This window comes from Lissotriton vulgaris, unplaced genomic scaffold (genome assembly GCF_964263255.1).
Source record: "Lissotriton vulgaris unplaced genomic scaffold, aLisVul1.2 SCAFFOLD_13653, whole genome shotgun sequence".
NCBI classification, from domain to species: Eukaryota; Metazoa; Chordata; class Amphibia; order Caudata; family Salamandridae; genus Lissotriton; species Lissotriton vulgaris.
This window is the reverse complement of record NW_028242536.1, coordinates 1-10,697: the sequence shown is the minus strand read 5'-3', so window position 1 is coordinate 10,697 and position 10,697 is coordinate 1. Positions and strand designations below refer to the sequence as shown.

At 49.0% G+C, this 10,697-nt stretch overlaps 1 long non-coding RNA gene across 1 annotated transcript; it reads right to left on the bottom strand.

Moving 5' to 3' along the window:
- Window positions 1-2,029: 2,029 nt before the first annotated feature.
- On the bottom strand, window positions 2,030-5,136 carry LOC147668923 (uncharacterized). The gene is made up of 3 exons (XR_015303779.1): window positions 5,038-5,136; window positions 4,158-4,283; window positions 2,030-2,362 (listed from the first exon to the last, which is right to left on the bottom strand). It is a non-coding gene; the product is annotated as an uncharacterized LOC147668923 (long non-coding RNA).
- Window positions 5,137-10,697: the final 5,561 nt, after the last annotated feature.

Genomic DNA, 10,697 nt, shown 5'->3' with positions numbered 1-10,697 from the left:
AAACACAGTTTACAGTACACCTAGCTTGAGGGGCAAGATCCGCTACATTAATTTGCCCATACTTACTTATCCTTCAAAAGGTGACTCAGAGTACGCACTTTCAAAAACATTGTACTGTCTGTCTACTAGGAAAAACAAATTGTGACTTTTTGCACTCCACAGCCTACATACCTTATATTTATTTATCAGTGGTGTTGTAATATTATATCACTTCCTGTTTTTCGTTGAATAATTACAGGCCGGGTTTCAGTCTCTGCAATGGGGAAAAAAGGATGGAGTCAGGCTTCACAGTAGCGAGCCACAATTCAGCATCAGGCAGGCAGTGGACAGGGTGTCTTCTGGTGACCAACATCGGTGGACGAAGCGTCGGCTGCAATGGAGGAGTGCCGCTAATAGGAGGATTTTTTTTCTGCGGGCAACTTACTTACCACTTCCAACAGGACCACTACAACCACATAGATACAGTATCCCTTGCCTTTTTCTCTGACTGTGACTGCATTTCTTTGCTCTCTCTCGGCTTCTACATTGATCCCTTAACACATCACTTAGTCCACTCCACTATCTGCACCACACATAGTCATTTGTAAGTGCTCCTACGTAATTCGCAAGTCGCAGCACGCCCCAGGCCGTAGAGGACTGGGATGGCCCCAATGATGAAGCATGTCACCAAGGGGCAACCCTGGTGAGTGAGGGGACACCTAGAAAAAAAGCAATTTCTCCTTTTCTATCTACTATACCTTCTGTCAGGTTACGCAGCCCCTAAGCGCCTACCGTACTATGAAACTACATTTCCCATGAGTAGGCGGGAGACTTGCAGACTATTTAGTGAGACTATATGAGAGTACCCTTGTATGTTAGGACATCACTTCACTGATGCCTGTCTTGTCTTCTCTTACAGGTATCCTTTCCCTGCTGACCCTACCTTTACCCATCCCACATTTTTTATTTTAGTTTGTTATTTTTCTCCCTCGCCTAATGCCTCGAACACCCTGTGTTTACACTTCTGGGTGTTGGTGACATTTGGAGGTGGAACCATATTTGCATCGACTGGATCACGGGGAGTAAACGTGACACCTTCCAGACCAACCCCATTGAGTGTTGTTGTGAATGGATTTATAGTGACCAGCAAGGCTCTCGGGTATCTGGCTACAGAGACCTTATGTTGAATATAGTTATCAATAATTCCACACAGGCCCTGTACTGTCGCATTCTTTCTTTCCACAGTTGTCGATGATATATTCTTACTCTGCTTGACAAAGAACCATTGCTAATGTGAAAGAACTTCAACCGAATTAGTAGTTATACTTTACCATTTGTTAGGCTACAATGTGGCACTGCTCTACTGTACTTCTGTCACCTGCTATATTCTCAGTTGTACCGTTGAATTGCTCAGGAGGACAAACCAGATTTCATTTTCTTTTTTTTCATAGGCATGCAACTGCCACTGTGTCACACCACTACTACCACCGCTATGAGGAAATTTTATCCGACCAAGATTGCCAACGTTATTCGGTGTTTCCCGTGGAGCCAGCCCTGGGCCTAGCCCTACTTTCAAACACAAATTACAGGTAAGATAAGCGTTTGGTGGTTTGGGGGTATAATGGAGTATTAGTACGAGAGACGAGAGCCTGAAGGTAGTACTACTAAAGTCCTAGGACTCTTGGATTCACTTCACTTAGTCTGTGAGAGGCACTTAGTGTTGAAAACATTTGGGCATTTACACTTAAAGGAAGAAAATGGAACTAAACTTTCAGGAAAACAGTCAACGTTAAACCCCCACCCACCAGGCAAGCAGTAAAAAACAGGTATGCTCAGATAAAGTTTGAAAAAGTATATTTATATCCCTAACAAAATAATCTCCCGCAAGACCCTCCCTAACCCCAACGATTGTCCTTCAAAAGTCCCCAAAAACCCAACTCCCAATTCCCACCCCCCAAAAGTCTCTAAAAAAGGGGCAAGGGACACTATGGGTGGATGCTGTTCACTTTTTGGGCCAGGGCATCATGCTCCTCGCGGAGCAAGGCGAGCTCCTGCTGAAGGCGGGACACCATCAGGGTGGTGCGGCGCAGGCGTGCCTTCACTGCCTTGCAGGTGCAAGGCCTGTGAGAAGCAGCTGTTGGCCTTGCTGCTCGGGGGTGGCGTTTGCCTTTGGCAGCCCGGCTCAGTCTCGGTGGACCACTGTGCTGGGTCACGGTGGCAGCCGGTGAGGCCACGGAGGACGACGTTGTCGTTGTTGTCGACCGCACACTTTCCACGTCCTCCAGGGCCACCAGCCGCCGATATTCCGCAACAGTGGCCTCGATTCTCCGTTGCCGGGCCGCTCTAGCCAGCTCCTTCCTCCTTGTTCGTTTGGAAGGAGAACCTATATGAAGAAAGAAAGACATAGTCTGTAACCAATGCTCTTTAAGATTAACTCAATCATTCAGCAGAAATGTGTGCTGCAGTACAACTAGCAACTTGCAAGCGCATTACATAACTATTGAGGCCAGTATCTATCTAACCTCACACTTCTTCATCCTTGCTCTAACATTAGTGGGAGTTTAAGGAACAAATTCTATGAGCACTGTGGACTTCCATTGGAGTCGACTATGAAAGTACACCAGTCTTATTCTTCTTCTTGTCTCTTGTTTTGGAAAATTGGTACGTTATTTTCTGCAAGCCGGCATAATGCCAGCGCGGTAAACTTGCACCCGAGAAAAAGAGACGCACGCCATGAGGAGTGACCTAGACTTGCGTTGCCGTTGCGTTACTGTACCCGTCCAGTACATGCAGGTGGTGAATCTCTTACTTTTCTATTACGGGTGGCACTGAGAATACTCTGTTACAACTCAAGGGCTACTGCTTAATTAATTTAACTTTCACCCTACAGTGGAAATGAGTACTAGAAATGGAAAATTGAAGAAGATAAATAATCTGATTATCTATCACTTCACATGGGATGTTTTTGCTTATATATGGGATGACTTTAGGTGCTTTGCTTTTTATTGAGTGACAGGCAGTGATACATCCACACATGAATGACTGAGTACTACTAAACTTATTAAGAGAGGTAGGGAGTGGCCACCATAATAACCGGATCTATGCAGTGCTTGCAATACAAACTACTGCTACTATTTATGGTAGTATTTGGACAAAATTAAAAGTTCTTTTCCTTGCCTTTCCTACACTGGAACGGACGTGCGGGTGCAGTGTTAGTGTTACATGCTCTTCAAAGTTACACTTAGTTCATCCACTGACCGTCTACTCTCTCTAGATCATGGGTACTCACAAACTTTCTCTCAGGGGCTACATTTACAGTGTAGTTTGGGGCCGAGGGCCGCACTGGTGGGGGCGGAGTCAGAGGGGGCGGGGCTAAAGCAAAACGATAACTTGTGACCATGAGGTTGCACACAGGTCCCTGCAGCAGATGCCCTCATCCACTGAGCCACCAGACCCAGCATTTACATACATCTCTCTCCCTCCTGCTGTCCCTCCTGCCCTCCCTCCATCTCTCTCTCCCTCCTGCCCTCCCTCTCCCTCTGTCATCTCACTGTGTGTGTGTCTATCTGTGTCAGCCTTCAGCCCGGGTTGAGACCGCTTCCTCAACGCGCACACACAGACAACAACACCAAAGTACTTAACAGGTCTTTAAAAGACCATTAACATATTATTGAGGCTTTGTTTGTTTTAGCGCCCCTGCTTCTCCACCCTGACAATCACTGCTTGCCCGGCCCCACAGAGCAGAGGCTTAGTTCTATTTCACCTCTTTGTGGCCTTGCATCTCCACTCTGCTCTGTGGGGGCCGGGGGAGCAGTGATTGTCAGAGTGGAGATGCAGGGGCGCTAACAGGTGAAATACAAAAAAGCCTCTGCTCTGTGGGGGCCGGGGGAGCAGTGATTGTCTGCAAGGTCAGCGCACCGCCAACGAAGGCTTGCCGGGCCACCACCGGCCCGCGGGCCGTACTAGGAGTACCCCTGCTCTAGATACACATATGCTATCTAAGAGTCAGATAGTAGCATGATCCAGGTATATGGACACATACAGTTTCTGTGTCACCCACCCAGGCTGTTGTCCTTCCACCCATCATTGCTTCATCATTCACCCAGCCATGCATCTCATATTCTTGCCTTCCCAGCTAGTCTTCAATCTCAATAAGTAAGGAATATATAAGAGCTTACCTCTGGCCGCCACCACCGTCTCAACTCTCACATCCGGCGCCGCCGCCTCCTCCCCTGATGATGAATTGCCCTCCGCCTCCGTGTCGAGCACCACCACCACACTGGCCCCGCCACCAGATGTTCCACCTACAAAGTACATTTAAGAATCTTAGAATAAAGCACTCACTAGTCACTAGTATTTGGTCTAGGAATGAAGACATGTGAAAACAATGTAATTTGTGACTGTCTACGTTAAAGTTAAAAAAAATGTCCCTTTTTCCAGGGAAGGTTGTCTTGCTGCACTTTTTGGCACAACTGATGAAGGCTGATTTTTTAACACGCACCATTTTTCTCCACACAGACAGAAGATGGACTTCTAACAACAAGATCAAGTTGAAACCAGGTGAGAGCTCGGCTCGACCACAAGAAATGTCTTCAATTAATCGTCAGCACTAACCACTTTTCCATTATCAGTTAAACGTTTAGTTTTATTATGACTTCATTTTAATAAATGTGTTTACTTTTAATAAAGCTTTTAAATTTAAATACAATCTGTGTTTTTTGGTCCTCCAGACTAGAGTGACTGAACGAAAGGTTTTGCAATTTTTGCAAGCATGAGTCCAGATAGAACACTTCAAAAGACATTATGGACAATCCCAGAGGACTGCACTAAGTTGATAGAGCTATTGCTGACTAGAATCATGGGAGTTTCGCCAACCGTGCAATCTTAGTTAGCTACACAGACAGACTAATAAGAATAATCTAGTAATACCACAGGGAGTCATAGTAGAGGCAGGATAAGAATTTAGATACAGTCTACAAGAAGAGCAAAGACAATTTTGAAAAAATTCAAATGAGGAACGCTAGGAAAAATAGGTACTAGTCTAAAATGAAAACTTACTGGGGCCAGCAGAGGAGCCCTCGCCTGCCCGATCCTGGCCCTGTTGATGAACAGCATCCGCCGCCTGCTGCTCCTGTGTCCTCCTCTCGCCCCTGGGGGGAGCTGACGTACAACATGAAAGAAAGAACAGAAAACATGGATGATTGTTGCTTGTCAATGTCAACCAAATCAAACATTTCAAAAGAACAATAACAAAATATTTCCGCGAAATTATATTGATTATGGTTACTTTTTATTTATTTGCGGACCTGTGACTTCGAAAGTCACGTAACTCACTAAACAAAGTACTGAAACGTTCACCTAGGACTGGCAGGCAGCAGTCCGCAGGCAAGACGCAAAGTGACAGACAAACTCCATTGTGATTTCAGTCAGATCAGTGACAACACTAACAGTTGCCTGCTACATTACCAGTCATTTAAATAGTCAAACTATCAATCCACCGCCACTATTTTTCTTATTGTCAGGGTTACAAAGGAAGGGGCAGATTTAAGCCCTTGCGGCTCTTTTGCGCCGTTCTTGCGTGACTTTTGTGACGCAGCAGCTAAACAAAAAAGGGCGCCATGGTGCGGCGTATAATATTATAACAACGTGACGCATTTGGGAGATGCATCCCGTTATAAAGCCCTGCGCCATCAGGGGGCGTTCCGGCGCAAGGGAGGGCATTCCTGCGCTGGAACACATCCTAATAGTGGCTGAGGGAAATCTACAAAATATCAATCAGTCACCTTTAGGACAATGATGCGTCACACAAACCCTGCACCTGCTTGAAGCAGACGTACGGCTTGACCCAGCATTGGGGAGATAGGGTACCCCAGAGCATTGATGGAGCTGCGCCATCGTTGCGACGCAACTCCAGCAGTAAAGCTTCGGTGACGTTTTGGGCCCATGGGGAGCCGCATTGCAAATACGGCGCACCATGTTTGGTGGTGGTAGCGGGCCGCACAATTAATGGCGCATCCCTGCTACTTTGCAGGGATGCGACGGTAATTGCAATTCTGCCCCTTAGGGGCATACTTACTTACGCGTTCTGGCGCATCTCCAGAGATGCGCCAGATCAAATGCGTCACGCAAAACTACCCTTGCGACACGGCAGATGTGCCTCATTTACAATGCGGCGCGCCCTGGCGCAAGGGTAGGCACTTGCGTGACGCATCTCGTCACGTAAGAGCGGCGCATCGCTGGAGTCACGTCGCCAACGCAATGCAACTCCAGTAATGCTCAGGGCCACCCAATACTTTACATGCTGTGTCAGTCCTTTCGCCTGCTTCGAGCAGACATAAGGAATTGAATTGACGTAGCAGCGTCGCAGAAGTGCCTGCGTTAAATCTTGTAGATTTCACGCAGGCAATTTTGCGAGGCGCACAGCCGCTGGACCGCCCACCCTGCGTACTAGGAACGCACCCATTGTGGTGCAGGCCCATGGCTTTATAACGTGACGCATCTCCCTAGATGCGTCATGCTGTAAATGACTTGCAGGGATGCGGCACGTTTACGCCGCTGTTGCGTCACGCAAGGCAACGTAAACGTGGCGCAAGGGGCTTGTAAATGTAATCTGCCCCCTAGTGTCTAGCATTACGCAGTTCTGTTAAGTACACTCATACATAATAGTTACTCAGGCCAATGAGACCACGAAATAGAAAACAAATAAGCATAGTAGCAACCCCACTGAGAAGGAGAGCAGTGCACCTGAAATGCACAGAAGATTTTGAAATATAATTTAACTACAATGTAATCGTCATCAGCGGCATTATTGGCTTGCTCCATGTAAAAAACAAATATTTGCAATACAACAACACAGAGCAGGAGAAAACATCATAGTAGTGAGTGATTAAATGCCAATGGCTACTACTACTCACCAAGCCCGGGGATCTCCAAGCCGAGCTGGTCCAGCAGGTCGCGCTCGCGGTCCAGGAGGTCCGTCCAGCGATGGGTGACCTGGCTGTAGGTGCGCTGGACCCCGTAGAGGTGGGATATGGCCCAGCACACCTTCTCCCACCGCTTCCGGCGCTCCCGCATGTTATAGCCGCCGGCCGCGATCCTGCCGCCTCCCGCGATGGTCCTGGGCAGGCGGCGCTGGACGAAGTAGACCAGCGCGCCCACTTCCTCCGGGCTGAATATCTCCCGGCGCGTCACCTGCTCCCCCCTCGATCTCACGCCTGCTGTCCTGCCACTGGGTCCAGCACTACTCCCCGCCGCCGCTGCGGCCCTCAAGTGCCTGGGCAGCTTCACGGCGCCTGGCTTGACCATGGTCTGGGCAGGTAAGGTAGGAAGAAGTAGAAAATTAAGAAAGAATAGGATAGGGAAGAAGAAAAGAAAAGAGTTTACAAAAGTAGTTTAAAAGTAAAGAAAAATAGCAGAAAAGACAAAAATATACAGCTAGGAAAAGAGAGGGATAGATAAGAAGCAAAATCGTAAAAAAAAAACTGAAAACAAGCAAAGGATGGGAAAGATATCAAGAGGATTAAACACCATGCCCAGACACAGGAAATGAATGAAAAACAAGATGGCCGGCGCCCGTTTCCGAGCGCGAAAGTCAGTTCGCGCGAGATTTTCCTCGCGATCTCGTGCGAACCTCTAGATTTCCCGCGCGATCTCGTGCGAACCTCTACTCGCAATGCGCTTACTGCGCGAGATTATACATAGCGGGCGGAAACGGAAATACGTCACGCAAACAAAATGGCCGCGCCCGTACTCGACCTTGGGGTAAATTCGCGTGTTGCGCTGCAAGCGGCTCGCGAATACTGCAAAAAAACTCGCGAAACAACAAGCCGCAAAAAAATAAAATGCTCATTCGCACGAATTGGCGGCTTCCGCGGTCGGTTTCGCACGACGCCGCGCCCCGCGAATAGCGCGAAAAAAACCGCAAAACGATTTCAGCAAAAGCAAAAGCAATGAGCAGGTGCAAAAGGTCAACCTCATGATTTGTAACGATTCTTTGTATTGCTTCCTGAGGGGGCCCTCCAGAATTCGGTTGCCTGCTTGCAACTATTGTGTGACCCTGCTCTGACCTTAACTGTATGCCACAAAGGTCCTGATTTACAGCTAAAGGAGCAGACAAGCAGGTGCCAGGCTGGAACTTTAAATTCTTTCAGTGACACATTAATTAGCCCCTAATTCATTATTGTCAGTTGGGGCAGGGCAGGTGTTGTAACTAATTTTGCAACAATGAAAGCACTTAGCAAGTGCAAAAGATCACTAATCAGGGCGCACTAAGGAAGCAGGTGCCAGCTAAAAAAATATTCTGTGACACATTAATCAGCCCCAAATTAATTCAGGTCACTTGAGGCAGGGAAGGTGTGCTTTGCTTTGCCGAAAATAATGTACACTGGACAACCAGAGGGTGTGGTGATGAAACAGAGGGTGGCATGGGTGGGCCAGAGGGTGGCATGAGTAGTCAGAGAGTGGCAGTGGTGACAGAGAGTGGCAGTGATGAAGAAGAGTGTCCCAAACAGGCTGGACATGTAGAAACAACAAGTTCGCAAAACTTGCGACCCGACAGGTAAGTTCGCAAATTGCGAAATTGTAAAAACCCTCGCGAACTGGCAGAAACACGGGCGAACACAAAAAAAAAAAAAAATCCGCAAATTCGCGGGAATTCGCGGATTTTGCGGATTGCGAATCCGCAAATCCGCAAAATTCGCGAACGCGAGATCCGCAAAATTCGCCCATGCTTACTCTATTATATTTGTCAGTACGGCTAAAAAAGGTAGCATAAAAAAGATTGCTCTATGTACAGGATGCCTAGGAGGTAAAGAATTGATTGACTGAGTCAAACTGTGATATTTTTTTTTTTAGACGCAAAATTGTCCCTAATATATTCCAATCAAAGGAGTTCCTGGAAGCTGGAAAGATACACCAATTAGCCAATGGCATGCACTCAGAGGGTGCTACTTCTATGGGTGGAACTGAAGCCCTCTGTCTTGCACACAGCTGCACTGTCAAGTAAGAGGTTCATAAAGAAAGAATATACACATACATGTGTTGCAAGGCATGAATGTAGATTTACACGTTTTGGGAGTTCACACACTTTCCCAGTAGTAAGCATGGAAGACTCCTCTAGTCACAACTTCCAGGTCATGGTGCTGCGAATGCCATTTGCAATTTTTAGATCTCGCGTATTCTAGTAAGCAGTACGAAAAGTCTGCCAAAACTGCGGATTAGACACAGTTCATGTGATATATGCGCGTGCACTCCAGCCACGTCACACACCACCATTTGTCTGTGCCTCGCATCAGACTTCAAAGGCTGCCGCTCCCCCCCCAATCAGACTTCAAAGGCTGCCGCTCCCCCGCCCCCGCATCAGACTTTAAAGGAATGCACTTGCGCTCTCGCTCCCCCCCACAGCAATGCCGAGAGCTTGATTCTTGTTTACAGTAGCCTTGCTCCTCAAATGCTGTTGCTGTGTTGCCATCTCTCTAGGGACACTCAGCTTGAAAACACTCGACTTGCTAGCTGCAATGCTACATCCGCTATGCTTTGCCTCTAGACACGTTGACCCCTCGCAGACTGTGCTCACTCTGCCCCTCCTGATTTTGAAACTGACCAACGCAGTCACCACCAGTCTCGTCTCTCTGTCTTATGATGTCTGCCCTGCAACATTTACTTCCGACCCTCGCCTTCACACCTCCTCACCCACACACACCTTCTTACCCTCACACACCCTCACTCACCCTCACACCTTCACACCCTCACACCCTCTCACCCTCACCCACCATCACACACCCTCACTCACCCTCACACCTCTCACCCTCACACCCTAACACCCCCTCACACCCCCTCACACACCCTCACACCCTCACACACCCTCACTCACCCTCACACCCTAACCCACCATAACACCCTCACTCACCCTCACACCCTCACCCCCTCCCCCTCACAACCCTCTCACCCTCACTCACCCTCACCCCCTCACACCCCACACCCTCACATCCCCTCACCCTCACACACCCCTCACCCTCACACACACCCTCACCCTCACTCACCCTCTCACCCACCCTCACCCACCCTCACACACCCTCACTCCCCCTCACACTCTCACCCACTCTCACACCCTCACCCACCCTCACACCCTCACCCTCACCCCCACAACCCTCTCACCCTCTCTCACCCTCACCCCCTCACACCCCCACACACCCTCACCCCTCATCCTCACACCCCTCACCCTCACAGCCCCACACCCTAACACACCCTCACACACCATCACTTACCCTCATCCACCCTCAAACACCCTCACTCACCCTCACACCCTCACCCCCTCACTCACCCTCACCCCCTCATGCCTCCTCACCCTCACCCTCACCCCTCACCCTCACACACCTCCTCACCCTCACACACCCTCACTCTCACACACCCTCACCCTCACACACCCTCACTCACCCTCACACACCCTCTCACCCTCACACCCCCTCACCACCTCACACCCACACACCCCTCACCCTCACCCTCACCCTCACACACACCCTCACCCTCACTCGCCCTCTCACCCACCCTCACACCTCACCCACCGCCATACACCCTCACTCACCCTCATACACCCTCACACTCTCTCCCACCATCACACCCTCACCCACCCTCACACCCTCACACCCTCTCACCCTCACACACCCTCACTCACCCTCACTCACCCTCACACCCTCACCCTCACACCCTCACCCCCTCAC